The following is a 17,722-nucleotide window of genomic DNA, read 5'->3' on the forward strand; positions in this document are numbered from 1 at the left end:
TATTACAAGGAAACAAAGAGAAGATAATGCAACCGAAAACAAAATGGTTGGAGAATAAGTACTTATCAAGCTCTGGTTCAGCAAAGTCCAATCAATGAACAGAATGGATGCGGCTCTTGAGTATTTGCAGATGTTCCTTGGTTTGATGTTAAACAAGACCTGCAGACTGCTAAAACAGCCCTCCTTTACTGTTCCTTGAGGGAGGGTGTTGCCGGAAATTATCTGGCCGATTAGGAGGCTAGGAAGTGTTCAATGGGATGTCACAAGTTTATGACCATCCTATGGTCACTCCCTAAAATACAGTTTTATACAGATATGAATATTTTCGAATATGTACACCTTGAATTTTTGGAATTGGTATATTATTGTCCAGCATGGAATTTCTATTCAAGAGATACGAACATGATATCTCTCGGATAGATCTGTCAACCAGGAGGTGGGAGACAGCTATCTCACCTTCTGTATATAACTTAGTTACAGTATCTCACAAAAGTGAGTACACCCGTCACATTTTTGTAAATATTTTATTATATCTTTTCATGTGACAACACTGAAGAAATGACACTTTGCTACATTGTAAAGTAAAGAGTGTAAAGTAAAAAGTGTACAGTTTGTATAACCATGTAAATTTGCTGTCCCCTCATTTACTCATCACACAGCCATATATGTCTAAACTGCTGGCAACAAAAGTGAGTACACCCCTAAGTGACAATGTCCAAATTGGGCCCAAAGTGTCAATATTTTGTGTGGCCACCATTATTTTCCAGCACTGCCTTAAGCCTCTTGGGCAAGGAGTTCACCAGAGCTTCACAGGTTGGCACTGGAGTCCTCTTCCACTCCTCCATGATGACATCACAGAGCTGGTGGATGTTAGGGAGCTTGCACTCCTCCACCTTCCGTTTTGAGGATACCCCACAGATGCTCAATAGGGTTTAGGTCTGGAGACATGCTTGGCCAGTCAATTACCTTTACTCTCATCTTTTTTAGCAAGGCAGTGGTCTTCTTGGAGGTGTGTTTGGGGTTATCATGTTGGAATACTGCCCTGCGGCCCAGTCTCCAAAGGGAGGTGATCATGCTCTGCTTCAATATGTCACAGTACATGTTGGCATTCCTAGTTCCCTCAATGAACTGTAGCTCCCCAGTGCTGGCAGCACTCATGCAATCCCAGACGATGACCCTTCCACCACCATGCTTGACTGTAGGCAAGACACACTTGTCTTTTTATGCCTCACCTGGTTGCCGCCACACATGCTTGACCATCTGAACCAAATAAGTTTATCTTGGTCTCAGTCCAAAGGACATGGTTCCAGTAATCTATGTCCTTAGTCTGTTGGTCTTCAGTAAACTGTTTGCGGGCTTTCTTGTGCATCATCTTTAGAAGAGGCTTCCTTCTGGGACGACAGCCATGCAGAGCAATTTGATGCAGTGTGCGGCGTGTGGTCTGAGCAGTGACAGGCTGAACCCCACCCCTTCAACCTCTGCAGCAATGCTGGCAGCACTCATACGTCTATTTCCCAAAAACAACCTCTGAATATGACGCTGAGAACACGCACTCAACTTCTTTGGTCGACCATGGCGAGGTCTGTTCTTAGTGGAACCTGTCCTGTTAAACCGCTGTCCTGTAAACCCTGTCCTGTTAGATCTCTTTAGGCTGGCCCCTTTTGCAGGTAAAACATTAAAAATAACTGTCTGTAGTGTTAAAAATTCAGTAATACACGCTCACCCTGTTCTGCACATGCTCAGTTGCTCTCTCTTTTTTAGGCACTATGCCAAATTTGTAGAAACCGATCTCCTGACGTAGACTGCTGTTAAGGCTTTAGGAAAATGGAAGCTTTCAGCAAGAAGAAACGGGAGCAATGCTGGAGACAAACAGCTCACACTGCTTTTGGTAGCATAACTTAATCTGACATGTATGTTCCTTGCTAAAGAATATTAAGTTTTTATTTAGGTTGATATGGGTAAAGTTCCACCCTGAGGCTCCAAGCATGACAAAATTAAAACGTGTTATGCTTTTATGGTGGCTGTTAAAAGTTAGACTGAAAAATGTATTGGGTTTATAGGGTTTAGAGGGTCTGGTGTCCACTAAATGGACTTGATAGCAGTGTTCTGAAATGCAGCTAAAAGTCAGTTGATTGTATCAGACGCCTTCAGAGGTGGATGTGAAGGGGATCACTGTTGCTATGTCTACTTGTGTTACTATTAATGACTGACTTCTGAGCCACATGGTAGCCGTGCAGTTACCAGTCATCAGTCTCTGTAGAGCTTTAACCACTTCAGCTCCGGAAGATTTTACCCCATTTATGGCAAGGGCATTTTTTGCCAATCGGCACTCCCCTAATTTAACTGGTGGTTGGGCGTTCATGCAACGCTGTACCCAAACTAATTTGTTATCCTTTTTTTCCACACAAATAGAGTTTTCTTTTGGTGGTATTTGATCACCACTGGGTTTTTTTATTTTTTTTGTGAAATATAAACTTTTCGTTTATATTTTGCAGAAAATTTTGAAAAACCCCCAATATTTTTTTACTTTTTGCTATAAAACATATCATAGTTACATAGTCGGGTTAAATAAAAAGACACAAGTCCATCTAGCTCAATGAATAAAAAAACAAAAAAGTAAACACAACCATACAATCCCATATACACAGTCCTATACCCAGAGTTGAACCAATGGAAGGCAAAAAACCCCAGGAAAGCATGATCCAATTTGCTACATCAGGGTAAAAAATTCCTTCCTGATCCCCGAGAGACAATCGGATATTCCCTGGATCAAATTTACCTATACATTTTAAGTACATAGTTATATTATGTAATCCTAGGAAAGAATCCATGCCTTTTTTTAAAGCAATCTACTGAGCTGGCCAAAACCACCTCTGGAGGTAGCCTATTCCACATTTTTACAGCTCTTATGGTGGTCCCTCTAGATGTAAAGAGTGCCCCTTGTTCTCTGTGATGACCTTAAAGTGAATAACCCAACACCAAGCTCACTTCACCTTATATATTTATACATGTTGATCATATCCCCTCTTAATCTCTTGTTAGCAAGGTTGCAGTGGGGTTCCAGGTGTGATGAACATGAGGATGAGGATGACCGGGGGTAAGGTGTTAGCAAGGTTTCAATGGGGTGCCAGGTACGATGAAGATGATGTCAGGGATGGGGTGTTAACAAGGTTGCAGTGGGGTGCCAGGTTTGAGGAGGATGAAGATGACGGGGTAGTGTGTTAGCAAGGTGGCAGTGGGGTGCCAGGTGGGATGAGGATGAGAGGGGGTAGTGTGTTAGCAAGGCAGCAGTGGGGTGCCGGGTGTGATGAAGATAGTGACAGGAGATAGTGTGTTAGTAAGGTTGCAGTGGGGTGCCAGGTGGGGGGAGAATGAGGTTGACAGGGGGTAGTGTGGTAGCAAGGTAGCAGTTGGGTTTCAGGTAGGATGAACATGACGGGGAGTAGTGTGTTTGGAAGGTTGCAGTGAGAAGCCAGTTGGGAGGGGGATGAGGATGATGGGGTGTGTGTTAGCAAGGTGGCAGTGGGGTGCCAAGTGTGATGAAGATGAGGATGACAGGGGGGTAGTGTTAGGGAGGTTGCAGTGGGTGCCAGGTGGGAAGAGGATAACGGGGTAGTGTATTAGCAAGGTGGCAGTGGGGTGCCTGGTGGAATGAGGATGACAGGGGGAGAGAGTGAAAAAGAGGAAATGCACAGAAAGAAAGAAGGATCACAAGTATGAAAAAAGAAAACAACACATTTTTGGCATGATCTGTATTATTTATGAATTTAGAAATTGGGAAATAATTTTTTTTTAAAGTTTAGAAATATCTATTACCTTAAAATGCACGTCTGCAGGCTGTTACTGATGCCTTTGAGATGTCTAAAAATAACACTGCAAAAACATGTACAGTGGTGTTATCCTGTTTGTGGAATGGCTGCCTCCTGAAATCCAGTACAGCCTGTGTCCTCATGCTTTTATGAGAGGCAGATCATCCATGAATCAAGATGTGAAATCCCACCCACTGTGTTCCTTTTAGTTATTGGGCATGGAGGAGGAGGGAGGGATTGGGCTGTCATTTGGGATCTGTATACGCCCCCCACATGTGTGATGTCAATACCATGTGACCTGACTAGCTCAGCTTAAACAGGAAATGTTCTCTCCAGCAAGAGACCAAACTGAGCATGGGCAGCCAGACTACACTCACTGTGTCTTATCTGGACTTGTCCAGAGTGACATTGCAGGAGGGGGAGGATCTGTGCATACAGGATCAAAGAGCCTTTTTTACGCAATGCAGAGGATTAATCACTTAGGTTACACAGAGAGTATAACAAGCATGCTATTCTGCATCTACAGACAGATTTTACTGTTGTGGGTTTAGTAACACTTTAACTGATGCTGGGGAGAACTAACTGCCGCGGACACTAGTACAGTGGTCAGTGCTAATAATATACACTGACACTGTACTAATGACACTTGCTGGGAAGGGGTTAACATCTGTTGCAGTCAAAGGGTTAAATGTGTGCTCAACTATGTTTAAAGTGTTTACTGTGAGGTGCTTTTACTAAGGGATGTGCCAGTTTTTATTCTTTGCTTTGCAGGGAAACCAAACCCGGCACATCGACACTGTCAGAGAGCCTATTGTTATTTACATATGCAAAGTAAACTGGTGATCGTCATGTGCCGTAGCCAGGAGGGCGGGACATGCAAAATCACACACACACACACACACACACACACACACACACACACACATATATATATATATATATATATATATATATATATATATATATATATATATACAGTTGGGATCGAAAGTTTGGGCACCCCAGGTAAAAATTTGTATTAACGTGCATAAAGAAGCCAAGGAAAGATGGAAAAATCTCCAAAGGGCATCAAATTACAGATTAGACATTCTTATAATATGTCGAAAAAAGTTGGATTTTATTTCCAACAAAAGTTAGATTTTATTTCCATCATTTACACTTTCAAAATAACAGAAAACAAAAAATGGCGTCTGCAAAAGTTTGGGCACCCTGCTGAGTTAATATCTTGTACTGCTCCCTTTGGCAAGTATCACAGCTTGTAAACGCTTTTTGTAGCCAGCCAAGAGTCTTTCAATTCTTGTTTGAGGTATCTTTGCCCATTCTTCCTTACAAAAGTCTTCCAGTTCTTTGAGATTTCTAGGCTGTCTGTCACGCACTGCTCTTTTAAGGTCTATCCATAGATTTTCAATTATGTTGAGGTCAGGAGATTGTGAAGGCCATGGCAAAACCTTCAGTTTACGCATCTTGATGTAATCCACCGCATCTTGATGTAATCCGCCGTGGATTTCGAGGTGTGTTTAGGATCATTATCCATTTGTAGAAGCCATCCTCTCTTTAACTTCAGCTTTTTCACAGATGGCATCAAGTTACCATCCAAAATTTGCTGAAATTTTATTTAATAAATTTTTCCTTCTGCTCATGAGATGTTCCCCGTGCCACTGGCTGCAATACAACCCCAAAGCATGATTGATCCACCCCCATGCTTTACAGTTGGACAGAGGTTCTTTTCATTAAATTCTGTGCCCCTTCTTCTCCAAACGTACCTTTGCTCATTCCGGACAAAAAGTTAAATTTTAACCTCATCGGTCCACAGAACTTGTTTCCAAAATGCATCAGGCTTGTCTATATGTTCATTTGCAAAGTTCAAACGCTGATTTTTGTGGTGAGGATGTAGAAGAGGTTTTCTTCTGATGACTCTTCCATGAAGACCATATTTGTACAAGTATCTCTTTATAGTGGAATAGTGTACCACAACTCCAGTGTCTGTCAGATCTTTCTGGAGGGATCGTGCAGTCAAACGTGGGTTTTGAATTGTTTTTCTCACAATCCTGCGAGCTGTTCTGTCTGATATTTTTCTTGGTCTTCCAGATCTTGCTTTAACTTCCACTGTTCCTGATTACTGCCATTCTTTAATTACATTCTGAACAGAGGATATTGACATCTGAAAACGCTTTGCTATCTTCTTATAGCCTTCTCCAGCTTTGTGAGCTTCAACTATTTTCACTTTCAGTTTTCTAGACAACTGCTTAGAAGATCCCATGGTGCTGATTGTTGGGGCAAGGTCAGATGAGTCTGGGCATTTAAAACCTTTGAGATTGACATCATCTGGTCTTCCCAGATGATGATTGAGAACAATCCATGACACTGGCAGGTCTCAGCCTTGCAAAGGGGGCAGTGCATTCTATAAATTCTGCAGGGTGCCCAAACTTTTGCAGACACCATTTTTTTTTTTTTTGTTTTCTGTAATTTTAAAAGTGTCAATGATGGAAATAAAATCTAACTTTTTTGACATAATATAAGAATGTCTCATCTGTAATTTGGTGCCTGTAAATAATCTGTAAATAAAAATCTGGGGTTTTGCTTAAAAGTGTAAGTTCACCTTTTTACAAAAACATCCTAAACCTTAAAATGACCTTTAATTTAAAATATTTTAGAAATGTAACGTGTATAGGTAGATTTAATTTTCAAATGGATATTATTGTTGCTGAGATTTAGTTTTTTTTTTTTTTTTATTCACAGTACTTTGATGATCCAAAATGCAACATACTAGCAGGGTTCCTTGCATTTTGAAAGTCTCCATCGTCAAAGCTTAAGTCCTAAAGATAGTTCAAACATTTCCAAGGAAATTGTATACAATAACTTTTAGTACTTGGAATTGTCTGGAAAGTAATGTCTAAAATTGGTAACACGCCTTGTAGTTTTCCAGCAAACATACTTCTCTATAATACCACTCTCACAGGCTTCCCAGAATGTTTCAGACATTAGTATATAAAGAGGCCTCACAGCCACCAGGTGTTACATTTATGGTGTTTCCCCAAAAGCCTAAAGGCAGGTCTTGTTCAACTGACATAATTACTGCTAAGCTGGCTTCTAAGGGGTTTCCATACACAGCTATATAACGGCGTTTCTCCCGAGACCTATTTGCTGCACAGTAGCTTCAGGCCATTCCTACCTTAGGGTAAGTAGGTCTGGTTTTAGGCAGTGCCACCTGGGGTGCAGCAGAGACCAAATTATTGTATTTGACGATTTAGGCTCCATGTACACGGGACGTTGTTAAAAGTCCCTTTGAATGCTGGAATTTTTAGGACGTTTGAAACGTCCGTTCAGTCGCGTTTGTACCGGCGTTTAGCGGGCGTTTAGCAGCGTTTGCGTTTAGAAGCGTTCCTAGAGGTCAAAAAAATTATTCCCCTTTAAAATGGAAAAACGCGAACGCTAAACGCGGGTCATCGCGTTCAGACGCGTTCGGACGCGTTTAGACGCGTTCGGACGCGTTTGTGCGTTTGAAACGCCGGGAAACACACGTTCGAACGCAAATAATTGCGTTCTAAAAACAGTCCCTGAACGCAACTGCCTGCAAATGACTGTAAACGACCTGGTGTACATGGACAGATAAGATAAAATGTAGATGGGTTCAGGGGCTTCTGAAAAAAACGCCCAACTGCTCCTAAACGGCCATTTCCAGCGTCCCGTGTACATGGAGCCTAAGGTGAACTTTAATAAATTAAGCAGAGCAAACTGACAGCAGGAGTTAAATGCATATACCTAGAGATGCCTGCACATCTTATTTGGGTTTTGTTCCATAACCTCCTGTAAGACTTGAAAGATGCTCTGTCAGTGCCAAATGCCACTTTGGGCAGTTGGCACGTGTTATAAAAAACAAAAGCCAATTACTTTGGTCATATGCTCTGTTCCTATGCTCTGTTCCTCTCCCGATGCCAACACTCCTGGCTGCTAATGCCTGGAAATCCTGGCTGTCACTTTGACCTGTTTCACAGCTGGGTAAAAATTTGAATTTTGAACAGAGTTCAGAGGCTTTATTTAAAAAATATAGGTAACATAATTTTTTTTTACTCGGCTTCATATATATATATATATATATATATATATATATATATATATATATATATATATATATATGTGTGTGTGTGTGTGTGTGTGTGTGTGTGTGTGTGTGTGTGTAGCGTGGATATAAATAGTCTACACGCCCCTGTTAAAATGTCAGGTTTCTGCCACCCCCACCATGCTTCACTGTGGGTATGGTGTTCTTTTGGTGATGTGCAGTGTTGTTTTTGTGCCAAACCTACCTTTTGGAATTATGGCTAAAAAGTTTGGGTTCATCAGACCATAACACATATTCCCACATGCTTTTGGGAGACTTCAGATCTGTTTTTGCAAAAACTTTTCTGGGCTTGGATGTTTTTACTGGGAAGAAAAGTCTTCCGTCTTGCCACTCTACCCCATAGCCCAGACATATGAAGAATACGGGAGATTGTTTTCACATGTACTGCACAGCCAGTACTTGCCAGATATTACTGCAGCTTCTTTATTATTGCTGTAGGCCTCTTGGCAGCCTCCCTGACCAGTTTTCTTGTCTTTTCATCAATTTTGGGGTGACGTCCAGTTCTTGATAATGTCACTGTTGTTCCAAATTTTCTCCACTTAATGATGACTGTCTTCACTGTGTTCCATTGTATATCTAATGCCTTGGAAAGCCCTTTGTGCCCTTCTCCTGACTGATACCTTTTACCAATGAGATCCCTCTGATGCTTTGGAAGCTCTCTGCGGATTGGAATATTTTCCCTCCCCTTTTCCTGTTCCTATTCCTGTTCTGAGGTCAACCCAACATCTGCAGAAGAGAGCGTTCTGACAAGAAGTGTCGAAATCCAAATAAATTATTGAGCTTTAAAGGTGCTTAAACTTGTACAATAAACCAATGTGATTTTATCTACATTATTTGTTAAAAGCAATCAAAAATCAAGTGCATAACATTGGCCGGCCATAGATGGTTTGAATCTCTGCCATTTCAGCAGGAACTGGACGGGATTCAAACCATGTATGGGCAGGCTAAATGTACCAAGTTGTTCGATTAAACTTGGGTACAACCAGCCTGCTGTATTTTGCATGCGATTATTGCTAGCGGCTGGTATAGCTTGTCCCAGAGGATGTGGCTTCCCCGGCACCCCTTCCCCTACTGCTGGGAGAATACAATGGTTCGGCAGGAGGAATTCCCCTGTCAACACTGTGTATAGTCTGCAATAGCCACATGAAGCATCAATAGCATGTAATATGTAACAAAACACCCTGTATATAGCCTCACTCTCCCTATGTATGCTTATCACATTATAACTAAGATGATCAGCAACATGATATTCAAATTTTACTTATGGTGGAAAAGATATATTCTCAGAATATTTCATAGCATGTTGTATTAACAGGGCTTGGGGGATCAGTGTGTTTCCCAGAAAAGGCTTCTTCAGGAGACGCCAAGTTGTTAACAACTGAAACAATAAAATCAGATGTAAAATGAAGTTGTACAGTACATAATCAGACTAAGAAAGGAGGGCACCTGGATGGCACCTTCCCAAAGGAGGCAGGTGGGCGCAGAGGAGGTAGGTCAAAGTGATACCAAATCTTCATGTTTTGTGTATATAACCAATATAAAACAATGAGTCACTGGAGCCAAAAGCAAATTAAAATACACACACACACAGGTGCAGTATTTTAAAGCATACCACTAATCGGAAGATCCCATATGTTCATATAATGAAGCAAGAGCTCTATATTAAAGGATAGGATCCAAGATTCAACAGGACTTTTTTTACATATATCAAAGAAAAAATAATAATAAAGGAGCTCTAACATCAAGTGATCACAAAAGTGTTTAATTGCTCTCAAACAAGAGTGAGCATGCGTCCCCCATGTAGAATAGAACCAACAACTTGGGTTCCACGCTAACTCTATATATGTGTGTGGCTCCTCCACACCCACCGCTGGAAACTCATCAGCGATCCCAGGCATGAGTAGGTATATCTGTGGGCTTGAATGATGCAAAGCTTGTGCCTCACATACCCAGGGAGATCAGAAGCACCAGTTCACCACACAATAGCCCCACCCGCCACTCACAGGTCCAGGAAACCAACGGGGTAACCCAATGCGTAGCTATGCGTGGGTGCCGCCTCGTCCATCACCCTAGTGACCAGAATGCTGAACAATGGGAAGGAGAAAGAGGATGAGGCCATGGCCCACACATAGAAAGGAATCCCTAATAAACAGGGATACCATAAATACAACACAAATGACCAAAAAAAACATTTGAAAAGAAAAAACAAAACAAAATAGAGCAAGACCCAATACCAACACGAAAAACCTGACAATGACCAACATGTACAATACACCATCCAAGACACAATACAAAATACACACACCAAATTGTATCACAACAAGACCACAATAACACAAAGGACAAAAGACAGCACAAAGCAACGCAAAAAACAAACAAAAAAGAAAGCCAAGCATTAATAGGACTACACACCGAACCACGCTGTAACCATCTGGGGACAGACCTCCCAAATTCATCTTCCCCAGGCAACACCATCACATCTTAAAAATGTATGGTAAGCAACCAGGATTATAGTAAACAAATACACAAACCCAATGTAGTGTTGTTGGTGAGCTCTTGTGCAACAAATTGAAGGCACCAATAAGAATCAATGAATGGTAGTATGACTAATTGGTGTTCTTACAGAAACAGTTTGAAACTGATATTTTCACCTGAACCCTTGGTGGCTTCTAACTTAAAAATCCATTTGGTTTTGAACTGACGAAGATGTTTGTCAATATTCCTTCACGAGCTTATGACATGTTCTAATGCAAAAAAAGCTTTATCACTGTGGCGTCAAATCTGTAATACAGGCGGACATGTAAATGACAGATGCATCTTTCTGTCCTGAATAAGATATCTATGATGACATATTATTTTCCAGAAATGTCTTTTCATCTTGCCTACATAAAAGCCATTGCAGAAACACTGCATAACATACACTACCCCAACTGTCAGGCAATTGTTGAAATGTGGCTTCCAGTGGTCCCTATTAGATAGTGTAACCCATCCACCTTCAAGGATCCAGTCACAAAAGTTGCATGTCCGGTATCTGAAGTTTCCCCGCCTACTGTCACATTGAGACACTTGTGCAGGTATGCTTGTAAGATGGCTACGAGTCAGATAGTTGGGGTAAGGATTTAGTGAGTCTGAAAGTGATTACTAACTATATATTTGGCCACCAATGGATTCTCCGTAAGTAGATGCCAGTGTCTGTTGAGAATATTGTAAATCTGGGGATGTTGTTGAGAAATGGGTAATATTCAGTGTTTTAGTGGAGACTGGTTTACCTTTCTGTTTAAGAATCAGATTCCCTAGTCCTAATTTTTGTTTTTTTCAAGAAGAAGTTCAGGAATACAGAAAAATAAAAAAATTATACTCGCCTAGATGATTGCAGCTCTGATCCTAGCTGCAGTTGTCACGACACAGCTCTGCCCTGAGAACTGAACGGTCAATCACCGCTGATCGCTCAGTTCTCCCCCTCTGCTATGAGCAGAGTACGGTGACTCTCTCGCTGGCTCCCGGCTCTGCCCTTCCAGCGCTCACTGTGGATGGGGTGGGAGAGGGCCTTGCTCAGGCTCTTAGCGGCATGGGATCTATACCGAGCCTGGACTGGCTGACTGACATCAGCCGAAAGCAGGCTTTAGCCGGTCACAGGAGTGGAGAACGAACTGCCCTCCTGTGATCTATTGAAGTATAGCCAGAAAAGCTTTGGCTATACTTATCCTTTAAGGCATTTGTTGTTATAGCCTCTTTTCACTAATCGGTTTCGTAGCTGTCTTCATTGAACTAAAAAGTCCTCCTCCCTTGTGCAGTTGATCTTCAACCTCTGATATTGTCCATAGGGAATGCTATTACTAAGAGACCTGGGATGTGTAAAATCATATTGGCCAATTAGGTTTGTTTTATATAAATCTGAAATCAAATAACCATCTTCTTGCACCTTAATTTGGTCACAGGTCATGGAGAATTGGGATTGAAATCATTGCACCCATTCCACGACATAAATTCATCAAGTTCCAAACAGGAGCCTGTGCAGATCATAAACATATCATTGATGTACCTGTGCCATGTACAGCGACAAATTCTGTTCATAAAACAGCTGTCTCTACCACCCCCCCCCCCAAGCTACAGGTTGGCATACCATGGGGCACATCATGTCCCCGTCGCCATCCACTGCATCTGGAGGAAGAGTAGTCAAAAATAGACACATTCTGTGCTCTAGCAATTCTAAAATAAACTGGTTATAGGGCCATACAGATTGCTTCTCCTCTTTTAGAAATTCCCCAATCGCCACAATAACGCGATGACGCAGAATTTAGCTGTGAAGGGTTTCTATATCAAGAGTCACCAACCACAGTTCACAATGGTTTTATATGTCTTCAATAATTAACAAGTCTCTTGTGTCCTGCACATAATATGAGAATGATTTAGGAAATGTTTTCTGTAATACAGCCAGTGCTGTATATCACTGCCCTCTTTAAAGCATCATGGAATCCTGGGCAAAGTAATGCAATGGGGCCCCAACCAGCCTGCATTAGGTGTCCCTCTCACAGTGGCTGTATACTGTACACCAGGTTCCCCCCTCACAATGTCTCCATACACCAGGTTCCGTCATCACTGTGCACCTGATTATGTGCTGTACAATGCAATTTTGAATCCAACGTGATAGTCTTAAAATTTTATTTGTGAGTAATATCTTGTTTTTATGTTTTTTTTTGTCTAATATTATACTTCAGACATGGCCAGATTACTTTACACCAGTTTTCTCAAAAACTTTTTTTTTGTCTTGCGGCGCACCAAAAAGATCCAAAGCTTTTCGCGGAATACCTGAAAAGATTTAACAGTTTTTTTTTGGTGAAGAACTGATTTATTTTTACTTAATGTTTACTGATGGGGTATGCTCACACCTTGGCCCCTCCCCCTCTTCTTCCATAGAATGCCCCTGACACCTGGATCAGTTTATATACATACAGATAATCTGAAAATCAAATCACAGCCAGTTATATCCTAAAAATATATTTCATTCTATTCCTTTAGCACTTTCTGAAATCTTATCTCACACATCTATAGATTGTGCAGCCTATCCCAAAGACTGGACTTGACCCCCCCCCCCCCATAGTAGTAGGCAGCAGGGGCAGAATTGAGACAAGCGTTGTTAACTCCTCCCTCCCCAGCAGCACACAGCCCAGCGAGGCCGACTCATCTTAGGCTCAGGCAGGTGCAGGGGAACACTGGACAGGCTCCTCTCTGACGTGCAGTGCTTGTGCTCCATTGCTTCAGGCTCTGAGCCGTGCAGTGCTGGAGAAGATGCAGGGAGGTGGTTGGAGCTGTAGCTAAAATTGAGCAACTAGGCGCAGAGCGGTGGAGGAGGAATTTAAATCCTCCTCTGCTCGGAATGCTGGGGCCTCACCTAGCTCTCTCATTGAAATGTCGTGACGTCACTGGTAGGTAAATGCCAGGCGATCCTACCAACCAGTGCAGCCGTCGCACTAGAAGCCAGTGGAGGATCAGGCTTCAGCCCTGGACTCGGACTAATACTGTAAGACTAGAACTACGAGACCCTGGGGCTTTTTGGGGGCCCACTCGGGGCCATAGCCCGGGCCAGCCCCCCCCCCTCCTTCTGATGCCACTGAATTCACACGGCACACCTGTAATTCTCCCGCTGCACACAGTTTGAGAAACACTGCTTTACACCATCTAAATATACTTTTTTTCATGGTCATTGCCACCTTGGTGCCTCTCTAAAAAGCCTTTTCCGCGAAACATGTTTAGACATGCCTCCACTCTTCGTCAATATAACATGCTATGAAATATTTTGAGAATATATATTTTTCAATCACAGTATCGTATGTTCTGTTGCTGATCATCTTTGTTATAATGTGATAAGCACACATAGGGTGGATGAGGCTATTAATTAATGCTTCATGTGGCTATTTTACGCACTTGGTTCTTGAGTGCTTTTAGCAAGTAATGTACAATAAACCAATGTGATTTTATCTACATAAAATTGTCTTTCCCCTTCCTGTAAGTTTAAGCACATTTAAAGTCACATACTGTTTCTATTGTTTGGCTTTCTAGATGTTTTTGGGGATGTGGTGTTTTTCATACCCACAAACACCATTGTTGGTATAATATGACCAGAAGTCAGGGTCTCTTGCAAGCACATTTTTTTTGCAATGGTGACAGACTGTATGTGTTTTACTATGACGCCAATACATACCAACTTACAACATTTTTGTTGTAAGTGGTGAGTTAAGGTGGGTTATTTCTCAGACTACTCAGTTATCTCCCATCTTCACTTCTTTGGACACTGGCGAAATAGCAAATCTTTGTCTTAGCCATGCATAACCTTGCCCACTCCCAGCAATGCCTCAATTTTTTTTTTAACTAGTATCTGTAGGTGGTGGACCTGTTCTCCCTGTCTAGTGGGGTTTCCTGATCCACACTAAATACTTCTGAACTGCCATATTTTGTTGAGCCTTGGTGCTCTATGGCAATGGCAGTTTTTCCAGGATTGGTCCCTGGTTGATTATATTCAGAAGGGACAGTCCTCGGACCCCAAGATGAAGGACAAGGGCGGTCTTTAAGGTGCATTGGCATATGATCCTTTTTGCAGTGTTCACCTTGGCAGGCAGTTGCAACGGGGGGGGGGGGGTGTTCTACAGGTCCAGAGAAATGGTCTGCTGTTTTAGTAGAACCAAGACTTGGAAGACCCTGTAGGGTAGCCTGACATGGTTATGGCAAAGATTAAGCAAGGTTCTGCTGGGGCCTTCAAATTCCTTCCTTTCTAAGGTGGTCTCAGAGTTCTATTTGAACCAGGACATGGTGTTGTCTTGCTATTTGGGCAGCTCCAAAACATCCTAAGGAGATTACCCTCCACTTGTTTCCTCAATTCAACAATCTAATGCTGTTTGTGTTGCCTAAAGGCTCCTAGAATGCCCTTTAGCCATGTCCCAGGCTGCCTCCTGCTCCACACTTGGTAGGTGGATCAGTTTTGCCAGCTAGAAGTTTAGGCTTCGGCAGACTCTCTCCTAGGTAAATAAGTCCTCAAGGTGCCCTCATGTGGCCTTCTAAGTTGGTTCTCTTCTCTTTGTTAAGAGGCTTTGTTGTTAGGGGCTTGTTAGCCATTGTTTGGTTTTGCTCACCCCTCGTGGAATTGCTTTTGGATGCCTGAATAATCATGAAGTGGGTTATCTTAATTGTTCAGGACACAAGAATTGATTCTTAGACCATGGGTTATATATGCTGCTACCTTCAGGTGATTGGATACTGGCAAAAGCTGCGCTGGGAATGCCCCTCAGTGTATCCATATAACCCCACTCTGTGAGGCTCCAGTTTTTTGCTAGTGTGTTAGGTAAAAGACCCCTTCTGTTGAAAATGATTTTTCTCTTTCGTTCATTGACGGACACTGCTCCTGATCTTCATAACCTTTGAGTTATACTGCCCTCCTACAGGAGTAAGACACTAGGCAGAAAAATAATCTGTTGATGCCTATTGGCAGTCCCAGGGGGGTATACTCCCTCTCTCTGCAATAGGTACTCAGTTTTTTTCTGAAAATAGTGGCGGCCATGACAGTGGAGCCCTGTGGGCGGCAATTTTGGCGGTCTTCCCCTGTACTGGACGGTGATCTCCATGGACACAAGCTTGTCTGGGTGGGGAGGTACCTTGGGCATGACATTGACCCAGGGTGTTTGGACTCGGGAGGAGTCCAGTCTGCCGATCAACATCCTGGAAATTTGGGCGATCAGGCTTTGCCTGTTTTGCAGTGGACGGATCGTCAACACAGGTGTCTGTTAAGGATTCAATCAGACAACGCCACTGCTGTGGCATATGTCAACCATCAAGGGGGAACAGAGAGGGCTCTTGTGGCCAAAGAAGTGGCTGGCATTCTAAGGTAGGCAGAACGATATGTTCCAGCCCTCTCTGCTGTGCACATTGCAGGGTTGGAAAATTGGCAGGCAGACTACCTCAGTCGGCAGGCCCTAAGCCCGGACGATTGGTCTCTTCACCCGGAGGTGTTTCAACAACTGTGTCTCTGGTGGGGGACTCCTGATGTGGACCTACTTGCTTCTCGCCTCAACCAGAAGGTTCAGAGGTTTGTGGCAAGGTCTCCAGATCCTTTGTCAGACACTCTGGCGGATCCTTGGGGCCAGTATCATCTAATATATGCCTTTCCTCTGTTACAGCTTCTGCCGAGACATCTAAGCAGAATCGAGGCAGAAGGGGTTCCAGTCATTCTGGTGGCCCCCAGACTGGCCTTGTCGGTCCTGATACGTGGGTTTGGCAAAATGCTCTTTGGCGGCTCCCTCTCATAGAAGATCTTTTGTCACTGGCTTTAACGACCTGACGGATTTGGTGATTCCTACTCTGTTAGGAGCTAGGAAATCTATTTCCCGGAAGATTTCATTGGGTTTGGAAGGCCTACATTACTTGGTGTGAGTCTCAGAGGGTTTCCCCCTGTTCCTTTTCGGTATCACGTCTGCTGGAGTTTCTACAAGGTAGCGTAGATAAGCGTTTGGCCCTGGGCACCATCAAAGGCCAGATTTCTGCCTTGGCAAATTTTTTCCTACGCCCGTTGGCCACAAATTCTTTGGTGCACACCTTCATACAGGGGGTTCACCATTTGGCTCCTCCAGTAAGGTCCCTGGTGCCTGTGTGGCATCTTAATCTGGTGCTGTTGTTTCTTCAAAAACTGCCATTTGAAAATATTCATGAGATTCCTCTACTGACTCTGTCACAGAAGATAGCCTTCTTGGTGGCTATTACTTCTGCACACAAGGTTTTGGAACTGACTGCGTTGTCCTGTCGGTCTCCTTACCTGGTGGTTCACAGGGACAAGGTGGTTCTCCGTCCCTGTCAGTCGTTCCTTCCTAAGGTCATCTCGGGCTTCCATTTGAATGAGGACATTGTGTTGCCTTCGCTTTGTCCTAAGCCAAAACATACAAAAGAGATTGCCTTACATTCCCTGGATGTGGTTCGAGCCATCAGGGTGTACCTGGTGGCGACTGAGTCGATTCGAAAAAAAGATTCCTTATTTGTCCTTTTACGGATGGTTCTCGTAAGGGGCACGCCGCATCTGCTGCGACCATTTCCAGATGGATCAGGCAGACGGTGGTGCAGGCCTATTCCATTAAGGGTCAGGTTCCTCCTTTCCCTGTTAAGGCGCATTCTACGAGGGCGCCTAGTGCCTCCTGGACCTTCTGTCATCAGGCGCCTGTGGTCCAAGTTTGCATGGTGGCCACCTGGTCATCTTTACATACATTCACCAAGTTTTACAAGGTGAATGTCCTGGCATCTGCGGATGCTGCTTTTGATCGCAAACCTTTGTAGGCCGCTGTTGCGGCCTTTTGAGGGTGTATTTTTTTTCCTGGTAGGTGAGTCCCAGTTGTTTCCAGGTTGGGCTCTAAGGTTACCTGGTTGGCTATGTTTTGCTCTTTCGGAGATTTCGGTTTTTTTGCTGTTTCCCCACCACCTCATGATGACACTGCTTTGGGACGTCACAACTGTCAATGAAGATATGAAGCTGTGTTCGTGAATGAACGAAAAAGAAAACTGGATTTTTGTCTTACCGTAAAATCCTTTTCTCTAGAGTTCATTGACGGACACAGCATCCACCCCTCTGTGGAGTTGGGTTATGTATTCTTCTTACACTACTTGTTACTAAGCTCAGATTCTATAGCAGGAAGTGAGAGTATACCCCCTGGGACTCCCTAGGGGCGTAGCCGAGCTTTGTTAACTCTTTTCCGTTAGTGTCCTACTCCTATAAAGAGCAGCATAACCCAACTGTCAATGAAGATATGAAGCTGTGTCC

The 17,722-nt window shown here is 43.1% G+C and overlaps 1 protein-coding gene across 1 annotated transcript in view; it reads left to right on the plus strand.

Moving 5' to 3' along the window:
* The window catches only part of HCN2 (hyperpolarization activated cyclic nucleotide gated potassium and sodium channel 2), a 150,705-nt gene that overhangs the window by 75,136 nt on the left and 57,847 nt on the right, over positions 1-17,722 (plus strand). The window lies entirely within an intron of this gene.

Source organism: Pelophylax lessonae (genome assembly GCF_965119305.1).
Source record: "Pelophylax lessonae genome assembly, chromosome: 1".
Lineage (NCBI taxonomy): Eukaryota > Metazoa > Chordata > Amphibia > Anura > Ranidae > Pelophylax > Pelophylax lessonae.